We start from the raw sequence: 26,584 nt of genomic DNA, 5'->3' as shown, positions 1-26,584 counted from the left end.
GTTGCTGGGTTAGCACAGCTAGCTCGTCCATCTTATTGGAGATAGAGCTTATGTTCCCAATAACGATGGATGGAAGGACAGGTCCATGTCTTCACTTCTTAGCTCACACCTGAGAACCAGCACGTCGTCCTCACCTCCTTCTCCTCACCTTGTGGGGAAACATCTGGCCTAGCACCAGCTAGCATTGACATGCTACAGACTGCTAACAGCTGATTCCACTTGTAAACAATGCAGCCATGGTTACATGTAGGATCTCCAGACAAACACAGGGGAAAAGTAGTAAAAATATCACTGAAGACACAAAAAGTTTGGTGTCCACGAACTTGTGCGCAGGGTAAGAACATTTCTACGCCTCTATGTTTCGTACGTGGAAGCTCAGATGTATTCTGATTAAATTGTACTGAAACTCTGCTCAAAAGAACAAAGAAAAGAAACCAAAGGTGGATTTTAAAAACGACTCAAAAGGTTGAAAATGACAGACTCTGTGTCTGACTCAGATCTCACCTCAGAGGTGGCGAGAGGCTCGTCCAGGCTCTTTACTTGGCGTCTTGTGTCACCGTTTGTTCTCCACGTCCGCACCGCTGTCTCTCACACTGATAATATTAACCTCAGATGGTATTTTATGAGATTAAACTTCATCTACAAGAATAAGAAGTTGTTAAAGGTTGAGCTTTAAAGCTTTAAAGAAAAGTGATTCAGGCTGATGAACAAAGAGACGGAGAATTAAAAAAGAACTCTTTCAAAGTAAAACCACAGAGACGAGATTTGTTAACAAGAGAAAAGCAGCGGAGATGAAACTGAGCAGGAAAAAATGAACCGACACGTTAAGAAAGAGAGGAGATAAAAGGGTTTGACGACAGTGACGGGACTGAGCGGAGAAATAAAGGAAGTGACGGAGAGCAGAAAGGAGGTTTGGAAGAAGTTGATCAGACTTTTATTCTGGTGAAGAAAAGGAGGGGATAAAAGAGGAGCAGGAACAGACTGTGGAGGCTTTGAGGAGCTGAAATCCATCATTATCCTGGATCTTCAGGTTCTTCTGCTTAACTGGATCCGACGCTGGATCCTCACATTAATTATGTTAAAACGCAGAGTCCTCCAGATGCTTCTTGATCTGCTCGGCTTCTAACATCAGATCAGAGCTCCATCTGAGTCCTCACGTTACCTCAAAGCTCTCCTTCATTCATTCATTGTAATAGTTAATACAAGACAGCTTAATCTATAAGCTATATGGAACCTGACCCTAACCCTCTTTGTTTTTTGTCTTCTGCTTTTGTCTCTCATGAGCCCTACCCCAGCCCTTCCCCTAAACCTAACCATTCAGGGCCCCATGCCTAAACCTAACCATTCAGGGCCCCATGCCTAAACATTACCATTCAGGGCCCCATGCCTAAACCTAACCATTCAGGGCCCCATGACTAAACCTAACCATTCAGGGCCCCATGCCTAAACCTAACCATTCAGGGCCCCATGCCTAAACCTAACCTGTGGGGCCTGATGCCTAAACCCAACCATTCAGGGCCCCATGCCTAAACCTAACCATTCAGGCCCCCATGCCTAAACCTAACCATTCAGGGCCCCATGCCTAAACCTAACCGTTCAGGGCCCCATGCCTAAACCTATCCATTCAGGGCCCCATGCCTAAACCTAACCATTCAGGGCCCCTTGCCTAAACCTAACCATTCAGGGCCCCATGCCTAAACCTAACCTGTGGGGCCTGATGCCTAAACCTAACCATTCAGGGCCCCATGACTAAATCTAACCATTCAGGGCCCCATGCCTAAACCTAACCATTCAGGGCCCCATGCCTAAACCTAACCATTCAGGGCCCCATGCCTAAACCTAACCATTCAGGGCCCCATGCCTAAACCTAACCATTCAGGGCCCCATGCCTAAACCTAACTGTTCAGGGCCCCATGCCTAAACCTAACCATTCAGGGCCCCATGACTAAACCTCACCATTCAGGGCCCCATGCCTTAACCTAACCATTCAAGGCCCCATGCCTAAACCTAACCATTCAGGGCCCCATGACTAAACCCAACCATTTAGGGCCCCATGCCTAAACCTAACCTGTGGGGCCTGATGCCTAAACCCAACCATTCAGGGCCCCATGCCTAAACCTAACCTGTGGGGCCTGATGCCTAAACCCAACCATTCAGGGCCCCATGCCTAAACCTAACCTGTGGGGCCTCATGCCTAAACCTAACCATTCAGGGCCCCATGCCTGAACCTTACCATTCAGGGCCCCATGCCTAAACCTAACCATTCAGCGCCCCATGCCTAAACCTAACCATTCAGGGCCCCATGACTAAACCTAACCATTCAGGGCCCCATGCCTAAACCTAACCATTCAGGGCCCCATGCCTAAACCTTACCATTCAGGGCCCCATGCCTAAACCTAACCATTCAGGGCCCCATGCCTAAGCCTAACCATTAAGGGCCCCATGCCTAAACCTAACCTGTGGGGCCTGATGCCTAAACCCAACCATTCAGGGCCCCATGACTAAACCTAACCATTCAGGGCCCCATGAGTAAACCTAACCATTCAGGGCCCCATGACTTAACCCAACCATTCTGGGCCCCGTGCCTAAACCTAACCATTCAGGGCCCAATGACTCAACCTAACCATCCAGGGCCCAATGCCTAAACCTAACCATTCAGGGCCCCATGCCTAAACCTCACCATTCAGGGCCCCATGCCTAAATCTAACCATCCAGGGCCCAATGACTCAACCTAACCATTCAGGGCCCCATGCCTAAACCTAACCATTCAGGGCCCCATGACTAAACCTAACCATTCAAGGCCCCATGACTAAACCTAACCATTCAGGGCCCCATGACTAAACCTAACCATTCAGGGCCCCCTGCCTAAACCTAACCATCCAGGGCCCCATGCCTAAACCTAACCATTCAGGGCCCCATGCCTAAACCTAACCATTCAGGGCCCCATGCCTAAACCTAACCATTCAGGGCCCCATGCTTAAACCTACCCATTCGGGGCCCCATGACTTAACATAACCATTAGGGTTAGGGTTAGGTTTTGAGATTTTCCCTTTAACATATTCATTGTGTTGTTTCCATGTTAGCTTTTGATCAATGACAACCCTGATGAATTTAGTCACAGAAACTTTTTTAATGTCAACATTACAGATTCTTAATTTAACATAACAATCACTGTCTTTTAGATTTAAAAAAAAAAAAAAAAGACTGAGTCTTGATATTTTCCAGCTCCATTTCTTGTCATCACAAAAGCTCCTTTACATTCTTACCAGAGCAACACAAATTGGTATCATTCGCAAATATTTCGTATTTAAAAACTTAACCCTCTGAGCCAGAAAAGCCTGAAAGAAAAGAAAACACAAGTCGCAAAATGATGAATCTGAGAGTCTCTTTGCAGGACGTAAAAACCTGTCCACTGAAATGAAACAAGCTCTTAGAAAAGTAGGGAAGTGTGGGAGGTCTGTGTCTTTAAACCGTCATATTAAAGCTGCACAATCACAGACACTCCTGGAGAAGCTTCCTGAACTCTCACAGGACTGGACGGCGCTGACAGCTCAGAGATGTGCATAAAATGAAAAAGCAACCAGCACCTGCAGAGCCGGGAAGGCGCCCTGTTTCTGTCAAAGCCCGGGCCGGAGCTGAGGAGAGATCTTTAATCAAAGAGGACTTTCCGGACAAAATGAAACCTTGAAATCAGCTCAGTGAGAGGTGGCCGATCGGATTACTCTCTGAAGGCAGCTTCATTAATCATCCTTTAAACCTGCTGCTGTCACTTTTACTTTTTCATTCATGCTTCCTTTTAAAGAGAGGCACCAGTCTGACTCTACATACTCAAACATAGTCTCTTCAGTAGCTATGCTAAGCTAAGCTAAGCATCCGTACCTTCGACGTCTCTTCTCCCCTCCTCAGAGACTGATGCAGCTTTTATTTTCACATTTTGCTTCCTGGAACATTCTCAAGGTCACCTTTTAAGGCTCTCCCCCACACACACACACATACACACACGCACACACACACACTTTGTGGACTTGGACGTGCACATGTGGGCCCTTTGTGGCGATGCGGCTCTAATTGGATTCCATGGTCGCCTCAGTGATGAGAATTGATTCAGAGACGCTGAAGGATGAAAGTGTTGGTGTGATGATGGGGTCAGAAACCACACACACACACTGATATACACACTGATATACACACTGAGATACACACACACACATCCTCACAGGTTATTGGTGCCAGTATTAATCCATTATCACAAAGCATGGCCATATGGTTATTATGGGCTGTAATCAACTAGTTTCATGTGTGTTGGAGCTCGAGGTCAACATGTGGCACGATGCTCAAACATACACACACACTCACACACACACAAACAAAAGCTGAGAGATCGCAGAAATCACAGAAAGAAGTCATGAACTGTTTTTGTTTTTTTTCTTTATAACGAGAGAAGAAATCCAGCATTTGAAGCCCAACCCCGTGCCACCAACTTCCATTTACAGAAATGAACATTTTACTTCTCAAACACGGCAGTTATTGATCTGCCTTTGGGGACTTGTAATTTTTTTAAAGTCCGGTCCTGTCACCTCTGATATTTTTTCAAATTGGTTTCTCAAAAAGTTGGTTTGGTTTGATCAAAAGACGCTGCAGGAGATCCTCTCTGACTGAGGTTACACAGACACACACAGGAAGCTGTGAGATATTTGTTGCTGAAAAGTTGACTTTAGCATCAGCTCTTTGTTAAAGACGTGTCACCATGATCGTTCTCATCTTTACTTGTGAATCCGGCGCTTTTACCCACATTTTATCTGCAGCTCCTTTCTTGTGTCAGATACAGAGTAATATGCCTGATTTCACTGTCACTAATGGTAACAGGGTTATAAGGTTTGAAATACCAGTCAATTAGATTACCCGTTACAGGAAAAGTAACAGCATCAGTAATGCTGTTACTTTTAACGTAGTTATTCCAAGTACTGACGGTTCATAGAGCACTTTGTGAGTCATTATATCATAATAAAAGCATAAAATAATTTTGTTTCATTTTTTTGTTTCTGATCTCAGTTTTTTTAAACTATTTTTAACTATTTTAACTACTTTTAATTATTGTTATTATTATTTTTTTAAATGATTATTATTATTAAAATTATTAAAATTATTAAAATTATTATAAATATGCAGGAGCTTTACATTCATTTGATTACATATTTTTTAAATGTAGTTATTATTATTATTATTATTATTATTATTATTATTATTATTATTATTATTATTATTATTATTATTATTATTATTTATTATAAATTTGCAGGAGCTTTACATTCATTTAATTAAACAGTTTTTAAATGTAGTTATTTTATTATTATTATTATTATTATTATTATTGTTATTATTATTATTATTATTATTATTATTATTATTATTATTATTATTATTATTATTATTATTATTATTATCGTTATTATTATTATTTTTATTTTTTTGCAAACCCTCCCCACTTGAATTTAAAAAGCCATCAGTTTAAGCACACTTCCAAACATGTTGACCCATGGCAACAAGGACACAAATGTCTACAACACATATTATATTACTTATTATAGATCAAATATGGGGATTTGACTTGCTGGACCACAACCTGCCCTAAGTGACTGAAAAGAAATGACTACTGACTCCAGGATTATTATTATAATTATTGTAATTTTTTTATATATTTGCAGGAGTTTATATTTATTTTTTATATATTATATTATTAATTATATATTATTTGTATTAATTTGATACATATTTATATATCATTATTTTATATTATCATATTTATTTATTATATAGATATATTTCTATTTATTTACATATTTATTGCAATTTCCTAGTACTTGATGCAATGACAAAGTTATTTTTTATTCTATTGTATTGTTTTTTTTTTTTTTTTTTTTTTTTTTTTTCTAATTTATGGACCTCACTCCCATTGCATTCAAAAAGCGTTCTATACAGTGGAAGTTAAAGGGTCAAGACAACCAAACCATCAGTTTAAACACATCTCCGAACAGACCTGGGGCAACAGGGACACAAATGTCTACAACACATATTACAACACTCATTATAGATCCAATTTGGGGATTTGACGTGCTGGACCACAACCTTTGTTCAGTGACTGAAAATAAATGACTCCAGACTCCAACTCCATGATTATTGTTCCCACGTCCTTCTGCTACTCATCAGCTCATCACTGTGGAACAAACAGACCTTAAAGTGAGTCTTCAGCTTTTTTTACTTCATAAGAAAACTGACGCTTTGACAAAGAAGTTAATCTCCTTGAGATTCCTCTGTTCTCATACTACAACAAAATCAACATGAGCCTTTTACTGGTTACAGAAGGATCTCTGTAGAGGAGCTACTCTGACCCGGAGCGCTCGCCCCAAAGGATTACGCCCTGATATAGAAAACCATATCCCCTCTTACGTCTCTGTACGTCTAAAGCTTTGGTCTGAACTGGATCTGACCCTGAGCTGAAAGCTTTTCCTGTTAGAAACACAAACAACCTGCAGAGCTGCATGATTTATTCCTGTAAAACCGCAGCACTTTACATCGCCTGCAGCGGCTCATCACATATTTACAGACACAAGTGTCTCCTTGTTCACAGACCGTGAGTTTCTCTTTGTCTGACGGCCAACACACACACACACACACTCTGATGCACTTTGTGTATACAGTGAGAAGTGTCCTGAACTCATGCCTGTCATGTTTTAACGCAGCACGTGCTTCGTTCTCCACGGCGAAGGTCAAACATGGAAGTGAAGTAACACTTGGCGGGACGTTTCTGAGTGAAGTGTGTTTTGTTTGCGTGCTAAAATTATTGTCAGGGAAGGATGGGGTCACGGTAAACAGAAACACCGTGTTCAGCTCGGAGGATGCTTCATGAAACTCTCTGCAGAGCTGGCCTTCAAACACACACACACACAGGTACACACACTGTGCAAAAGACACACCGTGCTGCACATCTTGTAGCTGTTTGTAGAGAACCTGATACACACATCAGCTTGGGATGAGTGTGTGTGTGTGTGTGTGTGTGTGTGTGTGAGCTGCAGTGATACAGAGGAGAGCAGGAGTAGAGTTTGTCCCTCTCAGCTTATCTCACTTCAGAGCGCTGCACCTGCTGCGGTTGCCAGGTTGCAGGAAGGTTTACAATCAGGGCAAGGTTGCCATGTTGGAGGGATTTGAAGCAGAGGAGTGGATTTGAAGGGCAGCACACAGTGGGAGCGACTCCCGCTGTCATGTTGGGCTCTTCAGATGTGGAGTGCCTCAGTTTGAAGCAGGGCACAGGTTGCCAGGTTGGAGTGAGTTTTCAGCGTGTGGAGGCAGGGTGTTAAAGAGGTGCAGCCATGGTGCTGTGGGGTGTGTTTTTGTGCAGGGTTAAGTGGACGATGGTTTTGGAGACATGGAGGCTTGTGAAGCTGGTTGGAAGCTGGTCGCTCTCTGACAGGGTTGCCTGTTTGGAGAGGTGTTATCCTGCATGAGGATTAAAGTTGGAGGATTTCAAACCAGCAGAAGCAGCTCAGGGTGTTTGGTGTTTGGTGGAGGCAGCTCTGGATGCCAAGACGAAAATGCTTGTCCGCTTTTTTACATCCTGCTGCAGCTGGGTTGCCAGGTTTGAAGGCAGGCGTCAGGTAAACAAGCTTGATCTGGACTACGCTGTGAAGTGAAGCTGGTTTATTTTGCTCATATTGAACTGTTGACACAACAGGGTCAACCTCACCTTCTTTATCACCAAACCAAGCTGAGATAGCGTGCTGTAAGCAGTGACAGGAGCTCAAACTGGGAGAGGAGGCGTTGATTTCATGTTTTCATGGGCAGGTCAGGTCACGTGACACCAATAATTCAACCAGCAAAACCATAATCACCATTCAAACATCCTTTTTACGCCAGTGTCTGTTCAGTCCTAGTGCTAGTGTTTAGCTTCTTTTAATCACGCTCTTCTTACACTGCTAAAAACTGAAATCCTATCAAGTGTTTTTTTCTTATTTTTAGTAAAAAATGTCTTGTTATACTTGATATGAGCCATATTCACCTGAGCAGTCCAAAAAATGTCTTGTTTCAAGTTATTTCAAGACAAAAATGTGGTCTGAATCACTGCAACAAGTTAGAAAACTCTGTCAATGAATACAAAAAAAAAAAACTTTCTTGTATTTAAACATATTTCTAGTTTCAAGCAAATATATCTTGTTCCATTTGCGTGTTTTTGTTTTTTTTTTACTCAGATTGAGTTGAAAAAGAGGTATTCTACTGAAAATCAGAAAAATTACATAATATTTCAGTTTTTTTTTGCAGTGTATGAACTGTTTTTTCATCGGCATGAGGTCTGAATTGCTTTAACAAGTAAAAAGTAAACAAATAAATAAAAAAAGAATTGTCAATTGAACAAGAGAAATTTGCTTCAAACTAAAATAATGACTTAATTCAACTATTTTTTTTTCTTGTTTCATTGGCAGAGTTTTTTTTTAACTTGTTACAGCAGTTTAGACCTCATTTTGTCTTTAAATAACTTAAAATAAGACCTTTTTCTGGACTGGTCAGGTGAATGTGGCTTAAATTGAGTCAAAAAAGAGATTTTCTACTGGAAATAAGAAAAAAATCACATACGATTTCAGTTTTTTTTTTTTTTTTTTTTTTTTTTTTGCAGTGTAAGAACTGGTATTTCATCAGCATGAAGCCAAGTTTGAGCCACATCATTGCGTAGCCCAGAAATATGTCTTGTTTCGAGCTATTTGGAGGGGTCTGAATTGCTGTAACAAGTAAATAAAATAAAATAAAATCTGCGAATGGATCAAGAGAAGTTTGCTTTAAACCAGAACTACATCTTAATACAAGAAAATTTTCTCTTGTTCCATTGGCAGATTTTTTCAACTGGTTTCAGCAATTCAGACCTCATTTTTGTCTTCAAATAACTTGAAACAAGATATTTTTCTGGACTGGTCAGGTGAATGTGGCTCAGATTGAGTCTAAAAAGACATTTCCTACTGGAAATAAGACAAAAACTCTTGATAAGGTTTAAGATTTTTGGAGTGTACAAAGCCGTTTTAGCTATGGACGCTTGGGGGCAGGGGACGGCAACAAAGATGGTGCAAAAACAGGCAGATTTTCTTTCTATCTGCGTTTGTGACATTGTTTTTCCTGACTGTCTGCTGCACAGAGTGTGTGCATGTATTTGTGTGTCTGTGGACATGTTAGGGCAGATCTCTGCCGTGCAAAGAAATGATATCCTGTCATGTAAATAAGACAAATAACATCAAGCTTTTTTAGTCCATAAAATAATCATATAAAAACCTGAAACCTAAGAAACGATGCATTGCTGCCTCTGCTTCTTCTGAAACAGATAGCCGACTCAGCAGCTTTCCTTTTGAGAATTAGTGTTTTTTTATGGCTGATCGTAGGATGATGGGTTTGGAGGGCTCAAGTCAGATCACCAGAATAATAATAATCTACATAACTGGACTATTTTTAGTCAGAGCAAAGGTCACAGCGTGCACACACACACACACGTGGTTTTATCCTGGGTGGTATGAAATAAATGATACTGTCTTTGCCTCTCTGAGCCACTTAAAGACCCCCTCTCGGTCACATGACTCACCTGTCCTCCAGAGGGTTGTTATAATGAGCTGCAGTGGTTGGTCTCCTCTGGAAATACATCAAGCAGAGACGAGCCCGTAGCTGTTACTGAAACACGGCTCCTCTCCTGCTCATCCAGAGCGCCGTCAGCACACAGGAGGCAGAGCGGCCGGGAAAAGCAGGTCACCGCTGACTGCTAATCGTAACGTTATTGATGGTTTTTGCCTTCCTCGCTGCAAAATAAATCTCCATGTACATAAAGTATGAGCTGCAGGGGAGGTGTAAAAGTTAGCTTGTCAAAGCGCTGTAAAACACAATGAGGGCGTGTGTTATACCGAGATGGATTCTGCTCCTTATCAGAATCCATCAAAACCAAGGGTCTTCAACCTGCGGCTCCGGGGCCTCATACGGCCCTTTGACTCCTTCGCAGTGACTCCTTGTAGCTTTCCAAATATATAATAAAATAAAGAATTGTTATTTTTCTTCCAGAGGGTATTAATGATTAAAGACACTGACACTAAATAAAATCCTGCGTTAACATTTAGTTGAACTAAATCTTCATCCCATCTGTCAATAAATCCTGCCACCGCTCTACTTCACCTCCTACAACATCAACAGCCCACCAACTTTCCATGCACCTGTGGCTAACCTCAAGTTTTACAGCAGTTTTTTTGGGAAGATAACTACATCTACAAAAAGACTCATCTGGAAGAAAACACAGATTTTAATTCTGTGTGGGTGGATTCATTTAACTGACAACACGAAAGATTATTATACATGATCGATAAGTGGCAAGAAATGAGCAAACAGCAAAAAATGATGAGTTGAGTAAATTGATCAAAATATGTCATTACGTTCAAATATTCTTTTAATTTTTAATTTTTTTTTGTTGCATATTTATTTAATTACTTTTTTTTAATTTGAGAAATTTTTGTAAATTGTTTGATATTTTTGAAATTTATTTTAAATATCATTTTTTGCTAATTTTCAAATTATAAAAATTAAAATTAGATTTTTTTTAGTTTGAATACACTTTATGAAATTTTAAGAAAATGTATTAAAACTTATTTTTTATTTTAAAATTTCATTTTAAGCATTTTTTTTGCAAATTTTTGAAACTTCACCTTTTTTGAATGTTTAAAAATATTATAGATTGAAATCATTTTTAAATGTTTTTGATTTTTTTTTAATTAAAACAAAGTTTTTGCAAATATTTGAAATTTCTAATTTTTTTTGTAATGTTGGCAAATTGTTTTAATTCAAACATTTTTATTTTTATTTTTTGTAATTTTTTTCAGTTTCAATTTCTTAAACTTTTGCAAGTTTTGGAAATTTAATTTGTTTAAAAAATTAAATGTCTAACGTTTTTTCAAGTTTCAAGATATTTTGAATTTTCTGCAAGTTTTTGAAAGTTTAAAATATTTTTGAAAAAATTCAAAATATTTATTTTATGTTTGCAAACTTTTGAATTTTTTTTTCATTGTTTCTTTTTTTTAATTATTGCTGATTAATTTGAATTAAAAAAAACTAAGACATCACACAGATAATTTTGTTAATATGAAAAAAAAAAAACTCTTATTCAGATATTTATTCACTAGATTTATTGTATGTATGTAATTTTAAACATTTTAAAGTGTTAATTGTGAAGATAAAGTCGATTTTCTGGCTCCTAAATGACTTTAATCCAGGTGAGCTGAGGAAAAATGGCTCTTTGGAAAGTAAAGGTTTCAGACCTCTGCTTTAGACGGTGTCTCTGTGCCCACTTTAAGAAAAAAAAGAGAAGTTTCAGCATCTGACAAGGTTTAAATCCAACTGTGAAGCACCAACTCTGCATTCATCCATTTGAGAAAGTGAAATTTGGGCTGTTATGAGAAATTTCGAGCTCTGACCAACTTTATCTCTGAGTGAGAAAAAGAGTCTCTGCAGTCTTTTCATGCTCGCCCATCTGACGACTCTCTGAAGGGAACAGGACACAAAGCAGCAGCCAGACACAGTCTCAGAGTCCAGCAGTCTCTGTCCGTTCCTCCGTCGCTGCTATTAGAGGGAAAGTACAGTTATTTGGTCAAGGGCCGGAGTGGAGGGGAGCGCTGAGTGTCAGCCTGAATTGATGTTGTTTGTCAGGAAAAATAAAGAGTCCTCAGGGTGAAGTTTGATCTGGAGAGGCTCACTTCAGCAGGGACACAACGACCGGGCAGCTACGCTGTACTTTCAGTGATGGAGGAGACGCTTGGAGGGCTCGCCAAGAATTTGGAGGTTGGAAAGAAGCTGGACGGAGAAAGAGGGGAAGGGGTCAGGGTCTGAGGATCAACAGGTGGAGAAAACAAGCTCCTGAAGTCAAAAATGAAATCTGCTCAACCTGTTTTACTGAAGCTGTGCACGGCTGGGATAGTAACAGTGGGAGATCCTTTCTGTTTGAAGTGAGATCTGCTGATGCAATGCTGTGACACACAGACAGGAGGAGGGTTCTGCTCATCGAAGCTCGGCGGAGGTCAGACAGAGGTCAGAAAGAGGTCAGACAGAGGTCAGCTCGTGTCTTTATCAGGGAGTAGCTAATCTTAGTGGTAGCATCAGAAGGAAATGGTTGATGATACTGTTTAGGGAAATTTGTAGTTTTTTTCAAGATGATCCTTTAATTTTTTTTAAATATTTGTGTGGAAAAAAAAAAGAAAGAAACCTGTCTGATTCAGGATTTTATCCCAAAGAGAAATGAAAGTTAAACTGCTCAAATTCATCATCACGATCCTCATTTTTATCTCAAAACATCTACACGAGCCAGCTTCATTTGTCCACAAATTTAAGCCCTGGAAAAATTCTCCCAGAGGGACAATTTAATCTTTTTTAGGAGCGACAACCGAAGACTTTGTAACGTCACAAACTTCCCCTGTCTCACTGATTGGTTTCCACATGTCTCCCCTCGACTTTTTGTTTTCTTTTTCTCTTTGTAATGTTTAAAAAAAAACTTTATTTCAGCCTCTGTCTGAAACACTTTGTTAAGCTGCTGTCCCTTTAAGACTTTCTGCTCCACAAACCCCCTTCCTTAAGATTGGCCAAACCTCCGGAGACCTAATTGGGGGCGCAGCTATGACCAGACCTTGGTGTTTGAGGCCCCAACGTGTCATTGATGTGATGTCCACCTCATTTGAGAACGTAGCGTTTTGACAGATTCAGGGATTTCTACAACATATGAAAATCTGCACACGCTCAGTCGGATCATCAAACATTGGTTCTTATACATATGATACAGCGTTTGTAACCCTCATCTCTGCTTGAGAGTTTTGGGTAGTGCCAAAAAAAAACAACTACAGATACAAACCAAGTCCATTCCCAAACTGCAGGGGGCGATGTACCACAAAGGCGCGTCTCCCATGGAGCTAAACTAGAGGAGAAAAAGTTGTTTACACTGTTTACTACTTTCTTTTCACCACGTCCTCTTCTCTGCCGAGTTTGGCCACAGTTTCACGCCATAGACTGTAAAAAAAATGGACGTCCGTTTGAGGTCTCCACAAAAACTGCTCCCCCTGGTGGCTGGCTGCAGTATAGGTTAAAAAAATCCATCTCCCCAGTCATTCCAGATGGGCTGTGGTCAAACTTTAAAAAATTAATACACCTGGTAGAAATGTTTCTCACGTCTGATTGTTGTGGTGATTTGAAGATATCATTTGGCTGTCTTGTATTTAAGTCCTCTTTTTTCTGAAAAGTTTCATTTTCATTAGTTATACGAGGTTAAAAATGAGGCTTTTCGTCACGTTTAACGATGATTAACATCTGCCGTCCTTGTGTATTTTTTCTGGGATTGTAAAATATGTTGGGAGGTAGAGTCAAGAAGTGATTAGACTCTCGAAAGAAAAAAAAATAAAAAATTATTTTTGTCACCCAGCTCCACTCAGATTTTCCCAGAATCCCTTATCGGCTCTACAGACTCTGGCTGCCAATGGCTGCGCCTTTGACGGGGGAATTTTGGCTTTAAAGCTGTACAATGATAAATGTATATACTGTCCATGTTTCACGCCAGGAATTGTTCATCACATGGTTGCCATGGTGATATCTGTTCAGCAGAAGCCTGAAGCATAAACCGAGTTTTGGATTCAGGTTCAGGGGCGCTTGGAGTAGTGCCTTCTCTCTTTCACGTGAAAGGAGCCACTATGGGTGGTTTGGGGATGTGAGCTTCTTGTACAGAGTTTCCAACAAGGTGGAGACTCCAAGGTAGACCCAAGAGCTCAATGGTGGGTTTGTAGATCCAACCTGGTTGAAAAAGCAGCCAGGCTAAATCCACTTTTAGAGAACAAAAAACCAAACAGTTATCCTAGCGAGTCCACTCTGAAGCCTCAGAGTTGTTTTCCAGCCCCTCGTGGAGGTGACGGGACAGGCTGGTGTCTCAGAGGAGCGTTTTTGATCCCAGGCAGAGTTTCAAGTCTCCAGGTTTAACTACTCTGACTCATGACCCTGTGAAATATCATGTGCCACCAGCAAAGTGAAATGTGAGTGTCACTTGGCGAGAAACCTGGGAGAGGGAAAAAATAAAAGAAAGAGGAGTGTTGCCAGATTGGGGGAGGGCTGCCAGGTTGTGATGCTCTGCACCGTGTGTATTGATGATAGCCCTACACGGAGCCTGTTTGATGCATGAAGCTGGGGAAGTTTTATTAATTCTGTGTGGATTTGCCAGGTTGGAGAAACAGATGGAGCCATCAGAAAGAGCGAGGGGAAATAAAAACAGGTTATTTGTCTTTTTGAGAGGTCGGAGAGAGGGTTACGGCTGCCAGGTTGAGGCGAGGTTTGCTCTCTGTGTTTCCTCTTCAAAGACGATCAGCCACTCAGGAAGGTTATTTCCCTCAGCTCTATGAAAACAGTCAGTAGCTCAGCTCAGGGGTTCCTAGGTTGGAGCGGTACAAGTTTGACCTCAGAGTTATTATGAGCTGTGTAAGTGGAAACAAAGAAAGCAAAATAAGATGCTACCTTTACTCTCATAGGAGCCATTTTACCTCAGTTCACCTGGATTAAAGTCATTCAGGAGACACAAAATCTGCTTTATCTTCACAACAAAGACAATAAAGTGTATAAAATTACAAACGTATATATTTTTTTTTTCATTTATTTATTATTATGATTTTGATTTATAAAAATGAAACATGTTGATTTTTTATTTCAATGAATCTGCAAAAAGATTATTTTTCTAAAAATGTTGAACTTTCAAAATTTGCACAATTTCAGACATTTAATAAATAAAGAAAAATTAGAATAAAAGATGAATAAATAAATTACATTAAAAAATAAAATATATGTTTTTTTATTTGAAAATAAAGAAGTTTAAAAAAAATAAAGGCAGAATAAAATAAAAAATTAAAAAATATATAAAGTTTAAATAAATCTGCAAAAATCTTTTTTTTTATCGAAAACAATTTGCGAAAAAAAAAAAAGAAATTTGACATTTTTTCAAAAAATTTATAAAAAACATTGGCAAATATTTAAAAAAAGAGAAACTTATTTTTTTTTGCAAACATTTGAAAAAATAAAAACTAAAAAAATTTTGTTTTTTGCATATATCTTGCCCCATTTGAAGCATGTATATTGTACATTGTACATGTGTTATGTAATGTAATATTGAAACAAAATAGATGCAAAGAATTTGAAAAAAAAAAAAAAACAAAAAATTCAAAGAATGTAATGACATTTTCTTAAACTCCCAAATTTTCCCCCAAATTCCCAAATTTAAAATGTCAAAATTTTGCAAATTTTTTTCCCCCCAAAAAAACTAAATTTCAAAATATTGAAAAAAAAAATAATAATAATAAATAAATAAATAATAATACAAAAAGGAATATGGAAAATTAACAAAAAAAAAACCTGCAATTTAAACAACTTGCAAAGACAAAAAAAAATTTTAAAAAAATAAATTCAAACTTTAAAAAAATTCAAGGACAAAAAAAAACAAGAAACAAATAAAAAATCCCAAAATATTACTGACAGATGAGATGAAGATTTAGTTAAACTTAAAGTTAACACAGGATTTTATTTAGTGTCAGAGTCTGTAATCATCAATACCCTCTGGAAGAAAAATAAAGGGTTTTGTTTCCCAGGGTTGAAGTAAGAGATTGTTAAAAATTGTAGTTAAAAAAAACTACAGACAAATGGACGAAAAAAAAAAAAAAGAGGAACTACTCTTAAAAGAATCATGTGGTTCCTGACTTTAAAACCTGCTCTTACATGTGTTTAGTTTTCTTCTCTTTAGCAGACACCTCCACCTCACGTGTCTCTGGATTCATCCCTTTGTTCATCCTGAATAAACCACCAAGGTTACAGCTTTGTGTGCTCACAGCAGTTCTGACTATAGCTGATTTATTGAAGACATTTTCTTTACGCTGAAATAATAACACCATACCACACTCACACAGTTTAAACCCAGGGAACATCTGCTGACGTTCATGTGGAGCTGTTAAATTCTGCAAAGGAACCGAATGTGTCAGGGCACATTTTGGTGAGAAGTGTGTAAAGTGATGTTCAGGACATGAAAAGACTGTTTGACTGTGATGGAAGGGTTCTCCTGTGAAACTACAGCCTGTGGGTTTAAATATTTCAGCGTGTGTACACAGAGGAGTGGGCTGAGCACAGAGGTTTCCAGCTATCAGCGGGAAGTAAAGGGTTAATGTGATCCCTGATGAAATGAGATATTCAGGCTCTGAATCTGTCCCGTCACATCTTCCTGTTAAACACGTCCTCTTTCAACATTTTATATCAATTCTTTCCAAACAGACCCAAAGAGTCTGTCTCAGAGTACCTTCAGTCTCTGTTTTACTGCAGCCTTCATCGTCTGTGGAGTTAGTCTGACATGTTTCTTTAAAGAAACATTGATGTTGTGACTCATTCTAAGCCGACAAAATAAATCTATCTTTATTATCTGGTGATTTTATTCCAATTATGACTGCAATATTCAACTTCTACCAATCTGTTCTGATAAATGTTGGTAATTTTAGCTGTCTGTTTCGGGGTACCTTTGGTGTCCATTTCAAGCAGCAGTGTTGTCTGAGTGTGTGTGTAAAACCTGAAAGTGTCACTTTACCTGAGCTTCTTTTGAGGTACCTGTTAGTGTCTGTTTTCATCCTTCCTGTTAAAGGGTACACCTTTTCAAGTAAAAAAGTATTATTTTTTTATTTTTTCAGAGTCTGTTTTAGCAACCTTTTAGTTGCTGTTTCAAGAAACCTTCAATATTCTCTTCACTAGACATGCACTGATCGATTGGTGCCGACTTCCCTAATTTTGGGGGATCGATGATCGGCCCATCTTTACATATCCTTACTGATCTTATAAACCTCCAGGAAGGTCTGACAGCCAGACTTTGTTGCATTTTGCTCTGAGACCTAAAACTCAGGACACTTTATTGGTTGTTTAAGTTAAAACAAAAAGATTTTATTGTTTTACAGATATTTTTCAATGATTTTCAACAACATAGGATTGCAACATTGGAGGTATCTGCTGTCAGTTATTAAAAGATAAAAAATAAAAAACAGTATCGGCTCAAATTGGTATCAGTAGGCCAGGCTTTTTAAAGATCGGTGATCGGGAAATTGTGATCGGTGCACCCCTTCTCTTTACATGTTATGTTTGTTTTCTTTAAAGTCCCCGTTAGTGTCTCTTTTGGGCTTCCTTCTTTGGCTTGTTAAGTAAACTAAGGACACAAGAAGTAAAATGAAGTTGTCTGAATCTGTTTTGAGGTACCCACCACAACAGATTTGCAGGTTTCCTTTGACGCTTGTTACAGCATACATATATAGTCAGCTTTTGGGTACATTTTCAGTGTATGAAGGTAGTGTTAAGAGTCTATTTAAAGCAAACTTTCAGTGTCTGTGTCAGTGTACCTTTGGTGTCATGGGACCTGTTATGTCCTGAGATCATTGGAAACAAATCAGTTTTTGTCAGGTAATCATCAGTGTCTGGTTTCATCCTTCCTGTTAAACAGTACCCCTTTTCAAGTAGACCTTCTGGAAGATACTGAAAGGTACCCTACATGGAATTTCTTTAAGTTTACCCCTTTTTAAAGTCTGAGTTTTTTTTAACAACTTTTTTGTGGCTGTTTCAGAGAACCCTTAACATACTCTCTACATGTCATGTATGTTTTCTTTAAAAGTTTCCTTTAGTGTCTGTTTTGGGGTACCTTTTTTTCGTGTTAAATAATTCAAGGACACAAGAAGTAAAATTAAGTTTTGTAAATCTTTTTTGAGGTACCCCCCAGAATACATCTGCAGGTTTCCTTTGATGTTTTTACATATAAGGTATGCACCCTTGGGTTGCATTAAGAGTCCATTAGAAGCAAACGTTCAGTGTCTGTGTCAGTGTACCTTTGGTTGGATGGGACCCGTTAGGGTCTGAGATCATTTGAAACACACCCGTTTTTGTGGGGATATCTTCAGTGTCTGTTTTCATCCTTCCTGTTAAAGGGTACCCCTTTTCAAGCAGATCTTTTATAAGTTACTTATAGATACTCTCAATGGTACTTTTTTAAAGTACTTCAGGACGGCCTTGGTGGTTGTCCTTGGCTTGTTTTCAACGTCCCGCTTGATCTTTCTGGCAAGCCGAGGTGACACTAGACTTCCGACCACGTCCTTTGAGGTTTTTGACCGTGTGATATTTTTTGTACTTTTGGATGATACTTTGCCCCGTTGTTGCACCTGAAATTGTTTGGCTATTTTTTTTATCCTTTCCCTTCCTTTTTTGGTATTCACAATGCATGTTCTCAAGTCCTCACTCTCTTTGGTCTTCGCCGTGGCAAGTGTCTTGTGCTGACTTGAAAATGACTGAAATGTCACAAGCAAGTCGCCTTTTATAGCCCGAAAACTGGTGAAAAACCAAAATACAAAACTCAGAAACATTGAAAACAAAATTAAACACTCTGGATTTTTAGAGAACATCCTGTGGCTATTGGTCATTGTATCTCTAGGGTTTAAATAATTTTGGACGTAGAATAGAATAGAATAGAATAGAAATAGAATAGAAAATACTTTATTTATCCCCGAGGGGAAATTCAGGAGTCACCGCAGCATTTAAGAAAACAAAAGTAAGAAAGAGTATAGAAAGTGCAAAAAGGTCCATAAGAAATTAGATGCTGACATCCCGTCCACCACTCGTCCACCACTCTCCAGCCCAGCCAGTCTCCACCTCCACAGGGTCCAGGACTGAGCCTCCCCAGCAGTCTGTTCAGTCTCTGTCTCCTGGATCCTGTCTGCTCACAGCAGGTGAAGCTCCTCCGATGTGTCGCGGCGTCCGATGTCAGCTCCGTCAGCCACGCCCGTGAACAGCACGATGCCGCTGGGTTAGCACGGCTAGCTCATCCATCCCCCGGAGCGAGATCCCATGTTCCCAACAAGGATGGATGGAAGGACAGGTCCACGTCGTCACCTCCCAGCTCACATCCGAGAACCAGCACGTCGTCCTCACCTCCTTCTCCTCAGCTCGAGGGAAATCATCAAGCCCTACACTAGTTAGCATTTACATGCTACAGGCTGATAACAGCTAATTTCGCATGTAAACAATGCAGCCATGGTTACATGTAGGATCTCCAGACAAACACAGGAGAAAAGTAGTAAAAATATCACTGAAGACACAAAAAGTTTGGTGTCCGTGACCGACAATGAACCATACAAAGTGATGATCCACTCCAAATACAAAGATGACGAAAAAGAGACAAAAAAATTACAAGAAACGGACAAAGACGAGAGAGCTGCTGCAACAGGCAGCTACTTGGGTAGCGCCTAGCAACGCGTCTGAGACATGGTGACTATTTGTTTGATGTAACACTTTTTAAAGTGTTACCTCACAAAAAATAACTGGTCATGGTTCCAGACTTGCCTGCATATACTATTTATGCCAAATATGGGGTGAAATAATAATTTGTAACTGAAGGAAAATGAAGGAATCCCTTGTATTTGACTGGCGTATGAATAATTTTGGGCTTAAGTGTATATGGTACGCTTATGGGTACCCTTAGGTAGTATTAAGAGTCTATTTGAAGCAAACATTTAGTGTCTGTGTCATTGTACCTTTGGTTTCATAGTACCTGTTTTGGTCTGAGATCATTTGGAAAACACCAGTTTTTGTCAGGAAATCTCCAGCGTCTGTTTTGAGGTACCTTGAAGCGACTCTTAAACACATCTCTCTTGAATCTGTGAGTTATCAACACGTCATTAGTTTGGGTAAAGTCTCTGTGTACCATGATGTGTTGGAGCCTTTTCAGGAGCGTTTTACTCATTTCATGCCAGTTAACACTTGAGCCCTGAAGTAATCCTCCTCTCCTGAGCATGTGCAGCCGTACGTTCCTCTAAACTCCAGTTCAACAACTGCCAGAGTTTGAAGAGCGGCCACTAGAAGTGAGAGCAGTGATCAGAGCTCCTCTGGCCTGACAGCTCGCTGCGAGGAGACTAACGGGCTGGAAATGAAAGTCAGCGGCAGCAGAAGGCAATTTCTTTTTATTGTACTTTTGAAAATGGCTGCTGAGCCAAACGCCGCGCGCACGACGCCTCTCAGACTCCACACTCTGAATCAGAATGGAGCCGTGCTTCACACAGGACTCCTACCAACCCTCACATGTGATAATAAGTGGCTTCCCTCTAAGATAAGAACTCCGACTTCTCTTAAACTCCTCCTGATAAAAAGCCACTTCTGGCTGCTGCCCAGAGTTCCTGGTTCCAATCCAGGCTCCGGCTGATGAATTACAGATACCGCAGCGCGCCTGACTTTTGTAAGCTGTAAAATCTTGCTGCAATATCCTCTGTGAGAAATTACCAGCAGCTGAAAAACGCTGCTTTAAATCTCAGGCAGACACATGCTCAGGCAGTCGACGGTTTGATGCTTTAAAAATTCAGTGTTTGCATCAATCAGAAACACACGACGCACACAGGAAGTAAAAATAAGGCAGCCTCCTGTCCAGGTGAGCTCCTCGCTGAAATAATTCATCTTGTATCCAGCCAAGTTTTGAAGTTTTACTACTACTACTCATCCAAACGGTGTTAATGAAAGCAGCTTAAAGGAAGCATAATCTCTTGATTTTCACACCTGTTGAGGGATTCTTGAGGGATTCACTCGTGCAGGATTAATCCAGGAGAAATCTGGCGTAGCTGTGCCTGATTTTTGCTTCCCGTCAAGAATTTTAAACAACAAAACCAGGAGATTGTGTTTACCACCTGAAGAACAAATATTGCAGTTAAATATTCCAAGGTCAGGTACGCCAAACTTTAAGATATATTTTAAAGAGGGGGTATTCTGCTTTCCCATATTTTAAACCTAGAGGTAAAGTAACAATCCTTGATGTTCAGACTGAGCGTGTGCAGATTTTCAAGCTTCTACATATTCACCTAAACTGATCAAAACATTTTATAAGATCTCAATATGATCTTGTAGAAATGATAAGGTTATCATAAAGGGATCTCCTTACTCAAGGGTCTTCAACCTGTGGCTCTGGGGCCTAATGTGGCTCTTTGACTCCTTTGCAGTGGCTCCTTGTAGCTTTAAGAAAAAATATTGAAATATAATTTTTTTCATTTTTCTTATCAAGTGTATTGATGATTAAAGACATTGACACAAAATAAAATAATGAATTATTGGTATAATTATACTTTTTGTTGTACTAATTATACAATACCTCCAGCAAAAATGCTTTTATATTTTTTGTGTTTTTTGCATTTATATTAACTTTTATGCAAATTTGTTGAATTTCATTTTTTTAATTTAGATAAAATATCCAAATCTTTTGAAGAGTTTTCCAATTTTGTAAAATTTTGCAAATTCCATTTTTTTTACATTTCTTCAATTTTTTGCAAATTGTTAAAATTTAAGTAAAGCATTTTTTTTAATTATTATTATTATTTTTTATTTATTTTATTTTATTTTTTTTACATTTTTAGGTGTGGGATTTTTTTTATAATATATACATATATATATTTTTTTTACAAAGATTTATTAATTTTTGTAAATTTTTGAAATGTAGAAAATTTGGGGTTTTTTAGGCAAATTTGTCACTATTTTTTAGGATTTTTTCAGATTTTTGCAAATACTTGAAGTAAAGTGATTTTTTATTTATTTGATTTTATTCTAATTTTTTCTATATTTTTAGGTGTGGCAATTTTTTAAAGGTTTTTTTTTCTTTTTACAAAGATTTATTAATTTTTGCAAATTTTTTAAGTGTAAAAAAATTGAGGGTTTTTTGGCAAATTTTGTCACAATTTTTTCTTATTTAGCAATTTCGAAAAATATATATATATATATTTAATTGTATTTTATTTTTATTTTTTTTTTGCTAATTTATAAGAAAATATTATTTGCCATATAAAAAATAAGTAATTTTCATTAAAAAAAAATCAAATCTATCAAATTTATAAAAAAATGAAGACATTTTATGTACAATTTTATTAACACAAAAAACTTTGTTTAGATTACTATACGGTAGTTTTTTTATGCTTATATTTTTTTATACTCTTTTTTTTTTTTGTCTTTGTTGTGAAGATAAAGTCAATTTTCTGGCTCCAGAATGACTTAAATCAAAGTGAGCCCACGAAAAAATGGTTGCAGACCCCTGTCATATTAATTGTTTGTGATATATTAGAGGGGTGGGCCTCAAACACTAAAGCCAGAGCCCAGAACTCCACCCCTGACAGACCTCCAGAGAGCTGGCCAATCAGGGAAGAGGGGGAACTTAAAGAGACAATGAAACAGAATAAAGATTTAAACCCCCTCTTTAATATAATAAGTTTTCCCTGATCCGGTCACACTATTGATCATTGAGCAGTAAATAGACAGTTATTTTAAAGCACACAAATTTATTCATGTTTTCACAACGCAGAGCAAAAGTACAGAACTCCTCCTTCAGTCGAGCTTCGTTTCATCTTTGCTTCGTCATTCGCTCGTTTTCCCAAACAATCCCCAGAAACAGACCAAAGGCAGACTCCTCCTCTGATGTTTCCTTCCCTTCCTGCTGATTTCTTCCTGTCGTGTTTCAGCGCCGAGGATCGGCAGAGTACTTCCCCTCTCTGCTGACGGTTTGGATGAGGAAAAACATTTCTGTGTCTGTGCTTCACTCAGCTGTAGCTGCAGGAAATGTTCCCCTCTCACAGCGTCTGTGTTCTCCACTCCTGGCAGATAACAAAGCTCTCCCCCCAAACTCTGCAGACTGTAGGATTCATATCTGTTTACGTCTCTGTCTTTGAATGGGAGAGTGGATTGTCCTTTTATTGGCTGAGCGTCCAGAGGGAGACGCAGAAAGAGGGCAGTGGACAAAGCCGAGCGGGGACGCCGTGCAGCGTGGAGCTGCCAAGCTGGCCTGGTTTGAGTCCGAGCCGCAGGAGGACGACTGCCAGCATTATTTTACAGAAGTGCTGACAGCTCCCCAGCAGAAAATGTGCTTAGAAACCAGGATCATTTCCTGCAGTCACCTATTTAGTCTTTTCCACCAGAGTCTCAGAGGATCTTTTTATAACTGTGGAAACACATTTTCCAAGTGGGCCAACCTCATCCCCGTGTGTCTCTGTGGGAGACGGAGAGTCTCAGTGGGCATGAAGAGAGGCTGAAAACTCACCGACTGAGGGAGGAAGACAGGCAGAATAATCATGAGGTGAAAGGAGGGAGGGTGAGGAGAAAAACTGTAGGGATGAGGAGGAAGGAGGTGAGGATGGAGGCAGTCAGAGTGAGCTGGAGCGATCCGTCTGTGATGCTCCTCCCAGAGGTGAGCGCTCTGTTTGTTCCTCAGTGTTTTACCTCCGTGTCGAGCCTCGACAACCATCAGACAAGGTCAGGTTTTACCTGCGCGCTGTGTAATCAGCGGGGAAACGCTGAACTTATGGCCAGACTGCAGATGACGGGGCCGCCAGGTGTCGGCGGGGCCTCTTCAGAGCGGAGCGGTCGTCCTGTGAATTCAGATCCTCTGAGCTGCAGGCCTCAGTGTTTGCTGCAGAGTCAAAGAGTCTGATTCAACAAAAAACGCCTCAGTCTGTCTGTACGCTGATCAAACTGCTCTGTTCTGGAAATAGACACAGATCTCGACAAGATCTTCACAAGACTTGCTGAAATGATGAGGTCATTGTATCTACCACATTTCCACCAGGGCTCGTTTAGTGCTAATTGCTTCTTCGGTTTGGTTTTATATCCACAAGGAGCCACGTTGGAGCCACATTATTGCATCACCGTAAAACATCAGCGTGTCACTGCATATGTGGCAATCCTGGGGGTCGTCAGCTGCAGACGCTGGTAACTCTTAAAAAAACAGATATTTTTTGTTTTGATCTCTGTTTCTTGAGGTGGTTGTGACATTATTTTTCCTGACTGTTTACATGGAGTGTGCTCCTCTGTGTGTGTGTGTGTGTGTGTGAGACCACATCGTAGCTGAACTCTGCTGTGTGTGATACTGAGAGCAGAGGAGGCAGAAATGACGTCCTGGCATATAAATAAGATAAATAACACAAGGCTCTTCAGTCTGTTAAACCAAATAAAAAATTTATCGACCAGTTTCACCTCTAGTTTAATGATGATGAGGAAACACAAACAAAACAACAGCTTTCATTTTTAAGAATGGCTGTTTTTCATCGCAGATCGTTGGTCATGGTTACGGTGTAGTAACTTTTTCTGGGCCTCCTGCAGACCTCGTCAGGATGGGCCCCTTATTCCTCTGCCTAAATACTCCATAAATGAATTTCTAACACCTTGATCTTAGACTATTGAGGAAGAAGACGCAGAGTCCAATCAGCCAAGGAGTTCAGTCAGCCTGAATCCAAAAACTTTATTCAAAACAAGCCATCTCAAACAAAGTGAGGTCCCTAGGTCTGCAGTGAATCAGCTAACTAACTCCAAAACCTAAAGACCTCAGAAAAACCTGCAGTAAAACCTCGACAGACTCTAAGAAAAAAAAACATCTACAGACTTGAAAGTTTTGAAAGTGCATCGGTTGTCAGTTTTGAGTTCATAATAGAAACTCCTGTTGCATCCTTGCGTCATGATGTCTTCATTTGTCAGTAAAAAAGAGGAAATCTTTAAATGTGAAATTGGAACTCAGACTCCAGAGATCCTTTAAGGTCTTATTGATGTAAATAGCAACATTTTAACATACAGCAAGCTCATCCACTGGGCGGTGTCCAGCTTCATCCCCTGTACTCTGTTATTTAGGATTCTGTTAACTCCTACCCCAAAGCTGAGGAAGCAGGAGGGACAACTGGCAGCTAAGTTTAAACTGATAGACATTCCTTAGTTTTAGCTTTTGCTGGCTGCTACAAGTAAGATGCTGTTCAATTGTTGAGTTTCTTGGATTGTCCCTTAAAAAAATGATACATCAAAGGATGGGTTCTTCTTTCCTGAGTCGAATCACTTCTTGATTCTACCTCTCGACGGATTTTACAATCCCCCCCAAAAAATCACAAGAACGTCATCTGTCAATCATCATTTAACGTGATGTAAAGCCTCGTTTTTAACCTCCTATAACTAATGAAAACGAAACTTTTCAGAAAAAAGAGGACTTGAATATAAGACAGCTAAATAACATCTTCAAATCACCACAACAATCAGATGTAAGAAACATTTCTATGAGGTGTATTAATTTTTTAAAGTTTGACCTCAGCCCATCTGGAATGACTGGGGAGATGGATTTTTAACCTTTACTGCAGCCAGCCACCAGGGGGAGCAGTTTCTGTGGCAACCTCACTTCAAGCCGAGCAAGATGACGTCTATTTTTTTTTTTTTTTTACAGTCTATGTGTCTTAAGTACTGAGTACGAGTTCACGTAAAATCAAATGGTACCATGTTTAGGTACCTAAACGCATCCTTGTGATTGTGAGAGAGTGGAAGAGTAGGCGATTTTTCATGCAGGACATACACGCAGCATTGCAAGTTTATTCATTGAGAAATTAATATGTTAAATTGGAAAACTCTTAGATTTTATTGCAAAAAAAAAAAAGATTTTTCTACCACATAAACACACAAAAGTACCAGAAAGTGGTACAGTTGAGGATTGATACCAACTGCCAGGTACCGGGCATTGGTACCGTATTGTTGTTGCTTTGTTGTTGTTGCTTTGCTGTGATCCAGCAAAGAGCTGGAGCTAGCTTAGCACCGGTTTTGAGTACCTGGAACCGGAGCTTTGTCTGTGGAAGTCGAGCCAAGTCAGACAGGAACTAGCATTAGCACTAGCTCGGCCAAAAAGAGGTATTTAAGATCTCCTTATCATGACACATTAGAGGGACAGACCTCAAACACTACAGTCAATCCCCCCTAACTCCATCCAGAACTGGCCAATCAGAACGAAGGGGGTTTGTGGAAGGAGGAGCCTTAAAGAGACAGCAGCACTTTGAACAGAGGCTGACAGATGGTTTGTGGGAAAAAACTTAATTATTTTTTACAAAGTAAATCATGTAAAGATACTACAGGGGCACTAGAGGGACAAAATAAAGAATGAAAAATACTTGATACCCTCTCTTTAACCTGTCAGAACTCAGCAAAAGAAAAGCCAAACTTTAATCCACTGCATCATTTTCCTCATCATGTGTCGTAAACTTGAAACTGAAAAACCTGGTGTGTTTTATTTGACTTTTTATCCTCATCTGACATCGTGTAGGGCATGTCCTGTGACTGTGAACACTTGGCGCTTGTTGTTGCCATGGTAACATGGTGGTAGACTGCCTAGCCTCAGTGTACAGAAAGCAGTGTTTAATTTCTGACACAGAAACAGATCCTCTGGTGTCGTCATGTCGGCTCTAAAAACACAAATTTTAATTTTCAGACACGTTCCTCTCTGAGCGTGCTCTGATTCCAGCGCAGGGGATTTTAATCAGAGCGCCGTGATTGGAGAAAGATTTCCTCCGTCTGAGCTGATGATGGCGTTAATGAAAGAGAGTGGGTAAACTTTGTGTTTCTGTCTGACTTTGTGTTTTTGCTGGTGCAGTTTGAGGATAATTGTTCAGACAGGAGCCATCTGTTGCCTCTTTAAAGCGCTCTAATAGAACAATATGTGGTTATCAGGACGCTCTCCAAA

General features: G+C 39.5%; 1 protein-coding gene across 3 annotated transcripts in view; it reads left to right on the top strand.

The window, feature by feature from the left end:
• LOC141798088 (leucine-rich repeat and fibronectin type III domain-containing protein 1-like protein) overlaps window positions 1-26,584 on the top strand; it is a 491,366-nt gene that overhangs the window by 220,315 nt on the left and 244,467 nt on the right. The gene's annotated exons all lie outside the window — the stretch shown is intronic.

Source organism: Halichoeres trimaculatus, unplaced genomic scaffold, assembly GCF_033239565.1.
Source record: "Halichoeres trimaculatus isolate MK-OKI-2021-1 unplaced genomic scaffold, fHalTri1.1 fHalTri1_scaffold_9, whole genome shotgun sequence".
NCBI lineage: Eukaryota > Metazoa > Chordata > Actinopteri > Labriformes > Labridae > Halichoeres > Halichoeres trimaculatus.
The sequence above is the reverse complement of the archived record's forward strand: the minus strand, read 5'-3'. Positions and strand labels throughout refer to the sequence as shown.